The 14,823-nt window shown below is 41.9% G+C and overlaps 1 long non-coding RNA gene across 24 annotated transcripts in view; it reads right to left on the bottom strand.

The window, feature by feature from the left end:
* The window catches only part of LOC147369607 (uncharacterized), a 122,046-nt gene that overhangs the window by 60,017 nt on the left and 47,206 nt on the right, over positions 1-14,823 (bottom strand). For 6 of the 24 annotated variants that reach the window (XR_015167622.1, XR_015167627.1, XR_015167624.1 and 3 more), the window contains one exon: positions 13,391-13,735. The exons of 16 other annotated variants lie outside the window; for them this stretch is intronic. This is a non-coding gene — a long non-coding RNA (uncharacterized LOC147369607). Of the gene's footprint in view, positions 1-9,776; positions 9,830-13,390; positions 13,736-14,823 lie in introns of those variants that run through there. 2 more of the 24 variants (XR_015167635.1, XR_015167618.1) reach the window with 1 other exon arrangement.

Here is a 14,823-nt window from a genome sequence, read left to right as displayed (position 1 = left end):
CACAAGTCACTTACAAAGCCTTGACGTTCTCAACAGCCATCCCCTACTTTATCTCTTGTTCCCTCACCCATGCCACCTTACATGTGAATTATTTCACCTCTCTGAGACACAAGGCCTCATCTGACATGGGCTTCCCTGGTGGCTCAGAGGTTAAAGCGTCTGCCTGGAATGCGGGAGACCCGGGTTTGAGTAGCTGTTATAAGGATTAAGTGAGATCATATACATAAAAACTTAGAACATGATAAGTCAATAAACTGGGGTACTGGGGTCCAAGAAAGGAAAGGAATTTATTTTTTACTGAGTATTTATTTGTAGTATTTAAATTTTTACCATGCAGACGTACTAATTTTTTTAACTGTTGAAGGTTATTAAAATCAATGGTCCAGCTCGAGTCTCTCTGCCTGGATGAAGCAGAGAGACCAGGCCCTGGTGGTCTCACTTCCAAGCTTGCAGAGCCTTGGACGCTCCCTGTTCTCCTCTCCTGCTGCCTTGACCGACTGACCACCTATGGATCTCACAGTTACCTCCTCAGGATTACAACTCATAAAAGCATAGCCCCAAATTAGGATGCCATATGGAAAATACTATGACAGAGGTCCACAAATTTTGAAATGTGGTTCCTGGCAAGCTGAGTAGATTTGGATTTAAACTGTTGACCCCTCAAGCTCAAAATTTGACAGATGCTCTAAGGCTTTACAAAGCAGAAAATAAATGGTGTTTTTCGAGATATCTGGTTCCTTTACCTGCCTTATGGGCCACTAACCACAAGGGCACTGGGGCAACCCTCTCCCCAGTCTAACTATTAGCTCAGAATACATCCCTGAAGTGACAAGAGAGCTACTAGCTTAGTAACAGTAAGATGCACAAGAATTCAAGCTTGAAATCTGGAGGTGGGGGTGGGGAAACATTCCCCATTGACACGGCATCTTTTGGTGGTAGAGTAATCAGAATGAACACAAATCCTTTTCCTGGATTATCATCCTCTGTCTTGCTGCAACCTAGGGGCGAGTGCTAGTGGTAAAGAATCCACCTGCAATACAGGAGTCGCAAGAGACAAAGGTTCAATTCCTGGGTTGGGAAGATCTCCTGGAGGAGGAAATGGCAACCCACTCCAGTATTCCTGCATGGAGAATCCCATGGACAGAGGAGCTTGGTGGGCTCCATGGAGTTGCAAAGAGTCGGACACAACTGGGCCCGCCCACCCACCCACTGGATACAATCAAGCAGTGGTTGCTAACCAAGTTCTTTTTCATACTTCTCCTTCTGCTACCACATGACAGACAACCTCCACGGGAAGTCTTCCTAGACCATCAGAAAGTGACATCCAACCTGCCAGATTTTTTTCTACCTAAAAAGCTTGTCTGTTTCTCTCTCAAACTATGCTGTGAGTTTTTCTTTTTTTTTTTTTCTTCTGCTGCACCACATGACTTATGGGATCTTAGTTTCTCAACCATGGATTGAACCCGGCGCCACACAGTGAAAGAACTGAGTTCTAATCACTGGGCAGTCAAGGAATTTCTTCCTTTATTTTTAAAGGTGAAAATGTCTTTTTCCCATTTTCATAGCTTTATATCTTAGTTTTCAACTCCATCTAAACTCTCTCCCACCACCAATCACACTCTCTCTGGCTGATCGAGCTGACCAACTTCTCCAGGCCCACATGCGGGATGTACAGGAAAGGTGCAAGATGAAGTCCACTTCACTTAGGTCTTCTCGGCTGACATCCAACAGTTAACCTACATGGGCAGATGATGCCGTCTTGTCTGCAAAAACCCCTGGAGTCCCACGGCATTCTGTTTCCCCAAAAGCCCCTGCTGTTCAGAGTTGCTGAGAATCTTCATGTCTTAGGAAAACCGAAAAACTCCAGGTGTTGCTGGGGCAGAGCGGATGTAGAGATTGGGGCAGGGGGGCAGTGGGCAGTGGGCTGGGGAGGAAAGAGCCTCTTAATTGTCTCTCATGGTTGCTGTAATCTCTGCTACTGGGAATTGAAACTGAGAACCTTACAACTGAGTTCTCTGCTGAGTTTATGATTAAACTCTCTGTCCAAAACTTTCTTCCCTTCCTTGTCCCACCTGATTCCCTCAGGACTGAGGAGTATCTAAGGAAAGGAAGAGGGACTGAAATCAAGCAGGATCTTGTGAAGTATCCCCAGCGGCAAGACCTCTCTTGTTTGTCCGGAAAAAAGGCTTTAGTCTCCTAGGTGTTTCCTGAGTTCCAAAGAGCAGATTCAAGCGGTTACTAATTAGAGAAGCGATGGAACACAAAAACAAAGAAGCAGTTAAGCAGGATAGCTTGCACAATAGTACAGCGATAAAAGAGAGCCCCAGTTCCTTCTCAAGGGATATATATGTAACAACCTGACATATATTTCTGAGTTTTATTGCAGAAACTAAGACCCCAACCCAGGTGGAAGATGGTGACTATCTGCTGACCCTAAGCACATAGACCCCAGACTAGCTGAACTAGAAGATGGATGATGACGATTCCCAAAACAGCACCCTGTTACCTCACCACCAACCAATCAGAACAAAGTCCAGGAGCTGCAACCCTCACCCCAAATGCTGCCTTTAAAACTCCTTCTCTGAAAGCCACTGGGTAGTTGAGGTCTTTTGAGCACAAGCCTCCTGTTCATTATCCTTGCCTGAAGTGAAATGTTAGTCGCTCAGTCATGTCCAACTGTTTGTGACCCCATAGACTGTAGCCCAACAGGTTTTTCTGTCCATGGAATTCTCCAGGCAACAATACTGGAGTGGGTTGCCATGCATCTCTCCAGGGTATTTTCCCACCCCAGGGACTGAACCAAGGTCTCCTGCATTGCAGGCAGATTGTCTACCATCTGAGCTCCAAGGGAAATCTTATCCTTGCTTCAGTTCGGTTTAGTTCAGTTGCTTAGTCGTGTCTGACTCTTTGTGACCCCATGGACTGCAGCATGCCAGGCCTCCCTGTCCATCACCAACTCCTGGAGTTTACTCAAACTCATGTCCATTGAGTCATTGATGCCATCCAACCATCTCATCTTCTGTCATCCCCTTCTCCTCCTGCCTTCAATCTTTGCCACCATCAGGGTCTTTTCAAATGAGTCAGTTCTTCACATCAGGTGGCCAAAGTATTGGAGTTTCAGCTTCACCATCAGTCCTTCCAAGGAATATTCAGGATTGATTTCCTTTAGGATGGACTGATTGGATCTCCTCGCAGTCCAAGGGACTCTCAAGAGTCTTCTCCAACATCACAGTTCAAAAGCATCAATTCTTCAGCACTCAGCTTTCTTTACAGTCCAACTGTCACATCCATACATGACTACTGGAAAAACCATAGCCTTGACTAGATGGACCTTTGTGGGCAAAGCTTTTTAATATGCTGTCTAGGTTGGTCTTAACTTTTTGTGCAAGGAGTAAGCATCTTTTAATTTCATGACTGCAGTCACCATCTGCAGTGATTTTGGAGCCCAAAAAAATAAAGGCTGACACTGTTTCCCCATCTATTTCCCATGAAGTGATGGGACCAGATGTCATGATCTTCGTTTTCTGAATGTTGAGCTTTAAGCCAACATTTTCACTCTCCTTTTTCACTTTCATCAAGAGACTCTTTAATTCTTCTTCGCTTTCTGCCTTAAGGGTGGTATCATTTGCGTATCTAAGGTTATTGATATTTCTCCCAGCAGTCTTGATTCCAGCTTGCCCTTCATCCAGCCCAGCATTTCTCATGATGTACTCTGCATATAAGTTAAACAAGCAGGGTGACAACATACAGCCTTGACATACTCCTTTCCCGATTTGGAACCAGTCTGTTGCTCCATGTCCAGTTCTAACTGTTGCTTCCTGACCTGCATACAGATTTCTCGGGAGGCAGGTAAGGTGGTCTGGTATTCCCATCTCTTTCAGAATTTTCCACAGTTTGTTGTGATCCACACAGTCAAAGGCTTTGGCATAGTCAATAAAGCAGAAATAGATGTTTTTCTGGAACTCTCTTGCTTTTTGGCAATTTGATCTCTGGTTCCTCTGCCTTTTATAAAACCAGCTTGATCTGAAAGTTCACGGTTCCGGTATTGCTGAAGCCTGACTTGGAGAATTTTGAGTAGTAAATTCACTACTAGTAAAGTGTGTGAGATGAGTGCAATTGTGCAGTAGTTTGAGCATTCTTTGGCATTGTCTTTATTTGGGATTGGAACGAAAACTGACCTTTTCCAGTCCTGTGACCACTGCTGAGTTTTCCAAATTTGCTGGCATATTGAGTGCAGCACTTTCACAGCATCCTCTTTTAGGATTTGAAATAGCTCAATTGGAATTCCATCACCTCCACTAGCTTTGTTCATAGTGATGCTTCCTAAGGCCCACTTGACTTTACATTCCAGGATGTTTGGCTCTAGGTGAGTGATCACACCATCATGATTATATGGGTCATGAAGATCTTTTTGTATAGTTCTCCCATGTCCCTGCAAATAGATGCTGTATATCCCCTTCTTCACCACAACCCAGCAAAGATGGACTTTGCTACATGGTGGGTAAGCCAACTCAAGTTTGGTCCAGTAACAGAACTGTGTCAAGAAATCAACCCTCAGTTTGAAATGTGGGCTCCTTTGGCTAAAATAGGATTTCCCAAGGACATTCTAAAGAACACACATTCTACAGGATGTTAGTAAAGCTGATAGACAAAAGCTTCTCCAGTTAAGGCCAGTGGAGAACGCTATAATAAAAAGGGACTGGCAGATTTCTTCATTACAGGACTCATCAGAGCCTTTATTGGGCAAACAGTCTGTGCACCTACAAGGAGGAGATCTGATATGCAACATTTCTTGGCTATTGGACCACGAAGTCTTTCTTTGAGCAAATCATTGCATGGTTACTATTCTGCAGAACACCCTCAGAAATGTGCCACCACATGAAATCTCTGCAAGGGTCCTCTTCACAAGTATTCCTGTCTGGTTACACCAAGGGATTAGCAGAAATACTCTCTAAAGTCCTCACCACCCCTCTGATTCCATGACCAGCTGAAGATGACAAAATATCAGAACCCACTACTTCCTGTTTCATTTTAACTGGTTCAGGACTTCTTTGTTCAATTCAATACAAACAAGAGAAAAAAAAAAAAAAAAAGGCAGTAACAACCAGCTAGGTTACTTTTGCTCTGAGCAGTATCTGCCAGGTCCCCTGTAGGGTTTCCTAAAATCTTCCTATGTGCTCCAGAAAGCAGGTTTCCCATTTCACAGACACAGAAAGTAGGCCTGGCATGTGTTAAGTAGCTTGCTCTAGCTCACACAACCAAAGGTGGCAGAGATGAAAGCTCCTGAACAGTGTGTGTGATGCAGAACCATCTCGTGATCAGTGGGAGACAAGTCCCTCAGGAAAATTCTGAGGACAAAGGGGAGAGGATGCTCTTCCTAGAAGTGGCACAAGAAATATTAGCGTAAGCTTGGCTTCCGGAAGTCTGCCCATATGGCATACGGGGACTAGCACAGGTCTGGGTGCTCGGAAGGCTAGCAATATAAAGCTCCGAATAATGTCACCCTCTGCCTAAGGATATTCAGTCCTCAGAACAGAGCACACACAGAAAAGGAGAAAGCCAAGGGAGAGAGACAGCAGGGACAGGAGACCGAGGCCCATAGAATCACAGCACCAGTAAGAACATCCCCAAGGCAGGGAAAAGCTGACACATTTCATGACCCAAATCTGCCATTTTTTCCCTAGATTGCAGGGTAGCCAAAGCTTACAAAATACCTAGGAGCATCCTCTCTTTCCTCCCTCCACGCTGGCCCACATTCAATCCCTTGGTAGACTCTCTCAGGGCACAGGAGCTAGCCCTGAATCCCAAAGCGCTCAGAACTGCTCCTGAGCCCGGTCATCTATTGACACCTTTCCACTGGTACAGTCCCAGTCCAAGCCACCACATCTCAGCTTCTCAACCACAGAGCCTCTACCTGTTCTTCCCACTCCTGTTCCTCCACCACAACCCATTCTACACAAGCTAAAGCGACCTCCCTGCCTGAACCACGAACCAAAATATGTCATGCACCTGCTGGAAATTGTCCCGTTGCACAAGAATACAAGCCAAACTGCTTATTCTCGCCTCCCAAGTTCTGCTTATCCCTCGGATCATCTCAGACCACACTTTCCTGTCACACTGTCCTTTCTAAAACAACCTCATCTCCTTCCCACCTCAGACTCAAACTTGCAGCTCCCTTTGCCTAGAACACTCTTCCTGGAGATCTTCACATAAATGGCTCCCTCCTGCCTTTCAGGTGATGGCTTCATTATCACCTCCTCAAAAGCTCTTTCTCTGACCTCACACCACACTCCACTCTGCATCATGTCCCCCTGCGTTATTACCTTCCAAGTGCCTGTTACACCTGAATTTGCTGGTATATCTGCTGTGGACTCATTTTTGGTCAATCAGGCTTGAATATAAGCTTGAAGAGAGGAGGACCTTTCCTCTTGTTCAAAACTCTTGCTCCATGGCCCATTGTAGTAGCTCAGGAAGCAGTCACTCTGTGAATGGATAGATAAATAGTGCCTGTGTTGGTGTTTCTCTGAGGGAATGAATTAGGGGAGTCACGTCTACTGGTGGGAAGGAAGCTGGGGACCAGCTCTCCAGTAGAAGACACTACTGCACAGAAGACATCTAAGCTTCTCCCCAGAACCTTCAGAGACTCTGAACAACAACTCGGTGGCCCTCCCACAAAGTGTGTCATAAAGTACCAGTAGCTCCATAAGGTTGAGGGACTCGGAATTATGTGATCTAGGTTACCTAATTTAATCTTCACAACCACCCACTGGAACTGGCAGGATCCCTAAACTCACAAGATGAGGAAATGCAAGTTTGGAAAGGCTGAGTCACTGCCTGGTGGTCAAGTCCTTATACTCCTACACTCTCTCTGTCAACAATTCTGTATGCTGGGTTGAGTTATATTTATTCTGTGGCATTTGCCATCTTCTCAGACACCCATTTTTGGTATCATCTAGTGCTGGGGAAAAAAAAGCTTCCTTGAGTCAACTGAGAGAAAATGGCATTTTTTAGACAGCCAACTCGAGGTGATGGCAGAATTTAAAGGAAACTTAGGAGCATTGTGTCCACAGATGTATCAGCTCTTTTTCACCTCTGGAAGGCTGAGTCTCTGCCTGGTAGAACATAAGACAGGAGAAAAAATATTTCTGAAAGAAAGTCTGAGACTCCAGCCTTCCAACGAGACCACCACTGGGGAGCTGGCACTGAATTCCAGCACAGTCACTGGCTAGGGTTGGAATTTATAACCTCTGGTTTTCCTGGCTCCTCTTAATGTGATTTTTCCCTGCAATGATATCTCTGAGTGATGAATAATTGACATAATATTCAACACGTATGAAGATTGATGTGATCCCAAGGCTATCAATCTACCCATTTTAATGCTTCCTTTGCTCACATCCCTGATGGGCCCAGAGATGAATGGGGGAGGGGAGGTTCTGCAAAGTCTGAGGGTGAAGGTGGTAGAACAGCCTCCAAGTACAGAGTCCCCCAGATTGTGTGGGGGTGGGGAGAAGAATCTGGACTCTGCAGTGCTTTGTTAGGACTCCCTGGGGAGCCACTAGTCAGGCTGAGAGGCAGACCCCAGTGATGAATAGTCTTCTCGGGCCTTTATTTCTTGGTGTCTTTTCTGTTCTCAGTCATAAGATGACTGGGAAAGAATATAGATGCAGGAACATGCACACACAGATAAATACACCCAGAAAGAGCTACATAGGTAGACACATAGATACATGCACACACACCGGATACATATACCAGAGATACACACACACAAAATCTGCTTAGTTTTCAGACAGCCTGCTAGGGTGCTCCCTGTTCAGGTTTAAAAAAATCAGAAAATAAATGACTGCAGGGTGAAGTTTGTCTTAAAAATCAAAAAGATAGAATCTTCCAAATTTAGGAAACCTAGTATTTTCAATAAATCTTGTTTGAATATGGATAAATTCTTTCAAACTAGATTTTGAGAAATATTCGGAGGCTCCTTTGAATTCTCAAGAATGATGGGATCAATTCAAGGACAAACATATGCTGTAATTTTAAGTTTCTCAGCTTGCTTTTGTGAATGGGGTCTTGTTTAACCTATCTGTTTAACAGTGATAGTAATAAAAGTCTTCCTAGCAGTGAGACCAATATGTATGAACACAAGATGTTGAAGTTACTGGTAACAATAATTATTCTGTTCTATAAACTTTATTTAACATTTCTAGCATCTCTATATGGAGAAGGCTATGGCACCCCACTCCAGTACTCTTGCCTGGAAAATCCCATGGACGGAGGAGCCTGGTGGGCTGCGGTCCATGGGGTCACATAGAGTTGGACACGAATGAGTGATTTCACTTTCACTTTTCACTTTCCTGCGTTGGAGAAGGAAATGGCAACCCACTCCAGTGTTCTTGCCTGGAGAATCCCAGGAATAGGGGAGCCTGGTGGGCTTCTGTCTATGCAGTCTCACAGAGTCAGACACGACTGAAGCGACTTAGCAGCAGAAGCAGCATCTCTATAAAATCCATTTCCCCAAGTGGCCCAAAGCACTCTAACCATATGTTTTAACTACAATTTTGCCACTTGGCAATCCATGGTCTGAACTTCTCAATTAGTCTCAAGGTGATCTGATAATTTAAAATAACAGTGAATATGATCTAGAGTCATCTGATACAATTACAAAATATTAAGAACCTCAGAAAAAAATGACAGATATTAACTGAATTCTTATTCATGCCAGACATTCTACATATAACTTTTCATTCATTAGCTCATGTAATCCTCACACCATGCCATAAAACGCACTGTTAACCCTATATACAGATGAAAAAAGTAAGGTAAAGAAAGATTCAACTGTCCTGTACTAGGTGAGTGGCAGAATAAAGTTTGGATCTTGCTCCCCATCCTCAAATTCTGACATAAAGCCCATGCTCTTAACAACTATTAAGCCCAGGCTCATAACATTATTGTGTTATTTTTCAGTGGCCAAAACTCAAACACATTGTTTTGGGGGAAATGGTGGAAGGAAATCATTTGGAAGCTTATGCATTCTAACATATGCCCCTCAAAAAGTTGCAATCATTTTTCATATTTACTATGGTTTCTGAAGTCATAAAAATGACACCTTCCATCCTAATAATTCCAAGTGATCATCAACCAACAGAATATAAACTACCCTTACTCCTCAGGAAGATTAGAACAATTCAGGGCATTTGCCACCAATGAGCTTCAGGTAATCTATGAAGCCCCTCCTAAAGTGAAAGTCAAATTTATCTGTATCCACGTGCATTTTTCTGGGATAAAAGCCCACAGTTTTGACTCATTTTGCAAAGAGCTACAGGACCACTACTTGAGAAACAGTATTTAGATACTGCATGCTTTCCTTGGCAGGAAAGCTATGGCAAACCTAGACAGTGTGTTAAAAAGCAAAGACATCACTTTACCTTCAAAGGTCTGTATAGTCAAGGCTATTGTCTTTCCAATAATCACACCTGTTTGTGAGATGGACCATAAAAAAGGCAGAGCGCCAAAGAAGTGATGCTTTCAAATTGTGGTGCTGGAGAAGACTTTTCAGAGTCCTTTGGACAGCAAGGAGATCAAACTAGTCGATCTTAAAGGAAATCAACCATGAATACTCATTGGAAGGATAGAGGCTGAAGCTACAATACTTTGGCCACCTGATGGGAACAGCCAACTCATTGAAAAAGACCCTAATACTGGAAAAGACTGAAGGCAGAAGAACAGGGTGACAGAGGATGAGATGGTTGGATGGCACCACCGATTCAATGGACACGAACCTGGGCAAACTCCGGGAGATGGTGAGGAACAGGAAAGCTTGGCGTGCTGCATTCTGTAGGGTTGCAAAGAGACAGACATGACTTGGGGACTGAACAACAACCACCGTACCAAAAGAATAACACCTAGAAATTCCATCTTCCTCAAAGGTGCCCACCAATAAAATACCAACATTTCAAGGAATTAAAAAGGAAATTCTATTAAAGACATAGGATTTGGAACTTTGCTAATAACTGAATACCCTTATTCATATAAAGCATAACTCTTCTTGACTCCTATCAAGCAGTATTTGAGACAGCCTTAGGAAGGAAGAGATTCTTCTGAGTCACTTTTGGCCTTAGGCAGTCTTGTTGGCATTGTACCAACACTTAGCTTTCCCTAATTTAATTCAGATGACCCTTATATCTACCACTGTGGGCAAGAATCCCTTAGAAGAAATGGAGTAGCCCACACAGTTAACAAAAGAATCTTGAAATGCAGTACTTGGGTGCAATCTCAAAGACAACAGAATGACCTCAATTCATTTCCAAGGCAAACCATTCAACATCACAGTAACCCAAGTCTATGCCCCAACTACTAATGCTGAAGAAGATGAAGTTAAATGGTTCTATGAACACCTATAAGACCTTCTAGAACTAACATTGAAAAACTACATCCTTTTCACCATAGGGGATTGGAATGCAAAAGTAGGAAGTCAGGAGACACCTGTTCTAACAGGCAAATTTGGTCTTGGAGTACAAAATGAATCAAGGCAAAGGCTAACAGAGTTTTGTCAAGAGAACACACTGGTCATAGCAAACACCCTTTTCCAGCAGTGTAAGAGATGACTCTACACTTGGACATAACCAAATGGTCAATACCAAAACCAGATTAATTACATTCTTTGCAGCTGAAGATGAAGAAGCTCTATACAGTTAGCAAAAATAAGACCTGGAGCTGACGGTGGCTCAGATCATGAACTCCTTATTACAAAATTCAGGCTTAACTTGAAGAAACTAGGGAAAACCACAGATCAAATCCCTTATGATTATACAGTGGAGGTGACAAATAGTTCAAAGGGTTAGATACAGTATACAGAGTGCCTGAAGAACTATGGATGGAGGCTTGTAACACTGTACAGGAGGCAGTGATCAAAGCCATTCCAAAGAAAAAAGAAATGTAAGAAGGCAAAGTGGTTGTCTGGGGAGGCTTTACAAATAGCTGAGGAAAGAGGAGAAGCAAAAAAAGCAAGAGAGAAAGGGAAAGATACCCATTTGAATGTAGAGTTCCAGAGAATAGCAAGGAGAGATAAGAAGACCTTAAGTGTACAATGCAAAGAAGTAAACAGTAGAATGGGAAAGACTAGAGATCGCTTCAAGAAAACAGCTATCAAGGGAACATTTCATACAAGGATGGGCATGATAAAGGACAGAAATGGTAAGGACCTAACAGAAGCAGAACAGATTAAAAAGAAGAGGCAAGATTATACAGAAGAACTATGCAAAAAAGTTCTTAATGACCCAGATAGCCACAATGCTGTGGTCATTCACCTAGAGCCAGACATTCTGGCATGTGAAGTCAAGTGGGCCTTTTAGGAAGCATTACTGAGAACAAAGCTAGTGGAGGTGATGGAATCACAGCTGGGCTTTTTAAAATCCTAAAAGGTAATGCTGTTAAAGTGCTGTATACAACAAGTTAGCAAATTTGGAAAACTCAGCACCAGCCACAGAACTGGAAAAGGTCAGTTTTCATTCAATCCCAAAGAAGGTCAATGCCAAAGAATGTTAAATGAAAAAAGCTGAGTATTGAACAGTATGCTTTGTATGTTTCTCTTACTTTTGTTTGTTTTGCTTTGGGGGTTTTATATTTAGCTTGGTTTTCTTTCATTTAAAAAAAAATTTCTAATTGGAGGATAACTGCGTTATAATGTTGTGCTGGTTTCTGCCATACAACACTGTGAATCAGCCATAAGTGTACATATGTCCCTTCTCTTTTGAATCTACCTCCCACCCCAATCCGATTCCACTCCTCTCAGTTGTTAAAGAGCACCAGGCTGAGCTTCCTGTGTTATACAGCAACTTCCCACTGGCTATCTATTTTACATAAGGCAATGGATATGTTTTGATGCTACTCTCGCAATTCACCCCACCGTCTCCTCCCTGACTATGTCCACAAATCTGTTCTCTGCATCTACTTCTCTATTCCTGCCCTGCAAATAGCCTCAGCAGCACCATTTTCCTAGACTCCACATATTTGCATTATTAGATAATATTTGCTTTTCACTTTGACTTACTTCACTCTGCGTAACAGGCTCAAGGTTCATCTACCTTACTAGAACTAACTCAAATCCATTCCTTTTTATGACAGAGTAATATTCCACTGTGTGTGTGTGTGTGTACCACAACTTCTTTATTCATTCATCTGTAGATGGACATCTAGGTTACTTCTATGTCCTAGCTATTACAAATAATGCTGCAATGAATACTAGGGTACATGAATCTTTTTCAATTATGGTTTTCTCAGGGTATATGCCTAGTAGCTGGAGAAGGAAATGGCAACCCACTCCAGTACTCTTGCCCGGAAAATCCCGTGGATGGAAGAACTTCACAGGCTGCAGTCCATGGGGTCGCAAAGAGTCGGACATGACTGGGCGACTTCACTCACTATGCCTAGTAGTGGGATTGCTAGGTAATATGGTATTTTTATTCCTAGTTTTTCAAGAAAACTCCATACTGTTCTCCACAGTGATTGTATCGATTTACATTCCCACCAGTTGTGCACCAGTTGTGAGGGCTCGCTTTTCTCCATATCCTCTCCAGCATTTATTGTTTGTAGATTTTTTTTGCTGATCTGACTGGTATGAAGTGATAACTCATTGTAGTAAGTTTGGTTTTAAAGACGAAGAGAACAAGGTGTTAACAAGAGAAAATAAACATACTTGCTTGTTTTCATACTAATTTCACATAAGAAACTAACACTTGCTGTTTCCCGGGAGGAGGAAAGGGCAAGAGAGAGGCACTCAACTGTTCAGCTTTGTAACTCTTGAATTTGAAATCACATAAAGGTATAATTTTTTAAAATACTTTCAAGACAACTTAAAGTATAATAAGCCTTCACCTTCATTTTCTATGAATTCAGCATTTTTATTGTCCTTAACTGAAATATATGTATAAATAGCTTCTTCCTAAAGCCAATCATAGAAAGTTCAAGCATATGAATCGTCATACCAACTTCTTACAGCTTAGAGAACTCTATTAATTATTCCAAGACATTTAGAAAATATTACTGCCTTTAGTTGCAACTGTGGCAATGTATATTTACAATAACTTTGTTTCTATGCTGCATGACAGTATGATCCTTTTGAAGACAGTTTAAATTGCAATGAGCTATCCACATTTAATTTTAGATTTACTTTGGTGCTACCAAAAAAACTCTCTAAGGTGATAATTGGTGGACAGAGTCCACCAATTCTAAGTCTATGAATTCTAATTTTGAATTTGAACAATCAAAGACAATCTCTGACCTGTCACTACTTATTCCTCTGCCTGGTAAATTTCTTTGATATGAACTCAGAAAGCATCTTAACTTCAAATGTGTTAAAATGAAGGGCAGGGAGGAAAAGAACACAAACACCCACAAGCATGGCTAAATTTTAAAAGACAATACTAGGTGTGGGCAAGAATGCAGAGCAGTTGGAACCATCGCATACTTTTTTTTTAATTTAGAAATTTATTCTGTTTAATCCACAAGTTTTATATAGCTTTAGTTTAAAAAAAAAAACAGAAACAAAAACAAAACAAAATCACATACTTCTGATACAAATGTAAAATGGTACAATCACTTTTGAAAACAGTTTGTTAGTTTCCTACAGTATGACCCATAAGTTTCACTCCTATATTCCTAAGAGAAGTAAGTGCATTTGTCCACAGTAATACATCTACATGTCCAGAGCATCCTGGTAGCTCAGTTGTAAAGAATATACCTGCAATGCAAAAGATGTGGGCTTAGTCAGAAGAGCTCCTAGAAAAGGAAATTGCAACACACTTCAGTATACTTGCTTGGGAAATCCCACGGACAGAGGAACATGGCGGGCTATAGTCCATGGTGTTGCAAAAAGAGTCAGATGCAACTTAGTGACTAAACAACAAAATGAAAATGATCTAAGTATTCCTTATCAGGAGAATGATGAACTGTGGTGTATCCATACCATCAAATACTTCTCAGCAGTCAGGGTGGACTACTACAAACAACTTAGACAAATGTCAAAAACATTATGCTGAATGAAAGAAATCAGTCACCAAAAAGAGAAATGAACACCAAATGATCTCATCTATAAGAAATTCAAAACCAGCCCAAATAATCTTCAGTGATAGAAAGTCTAATAGTGATTGCCTCTGGTGAGAAGGAAGGGTTGCCTGAAACAGGGAACAAGAGAAGATTCAAAGTGGTAGAAAACTACCGTATCTTAATCTGGGTGATGGCTACACATGTGCATGTATTGTCAAAACTCATCAAGTTACACATTTAAGAACTGTGCATGACTCCAGATAAACTATTCATTAAGTATTGTTAGCATTAAAATGGTAATAAATCTACAGTTGAGAAAATGTGTTACACAGTTTTGTTTGTGAATACGTAATACCCAAAAATGAGATTGAAACAGAAACCTGTGCAATCCTAAAAGCAATAAGTAGGAACTCAGTAAAGGCAAATCCCATCTCAGGACTAAATTGACTGCCTTCACCCTGGCAATTTGCTCTCTTTTCCATCTTGTGGAGCAGCTGGAACAGATTACTGGATTTGTCTTTAGAACTTAATCTTTGAGAATCTGACTCAAGCAATGAACTAAAACTCTGGGGAAATGACTACAAATATATTATTTTTGCATAGGATCCCAGGGGGATGAAAATGATCTGAAGACCATCCATAGAAGCCAGGGTAGGTACCCCTGAAGAGATGTTTTCTCAGACTCTTTGTTCTAACATTGGAGGTTCTTTATTTTCTAAACCAAACCAATGGCCTCTAAAATGCAAATTGGTACATTGACGTATGGAAATATTTATTGTTTTA

This window comes from Bos grunniens, chromosome 7 (assembly GCF_055505025.1).
Source record: "Bos grunniens cultivar Pamir isolate PY7600 chromosome 7, Bosgru_T2T1.0, whole genome shotgun sequence".
NCBI classification, from domain to species: Eukaryota; Metazoa; Chordata; class Mammalia; order Artiodactyla; family Bovidae; genus Bos; species Bos grunniens.
Note: the sequence above shows the minus strand (reverse complement) of the source record. Positions and strands in the feature narration are given on the sequence as shown.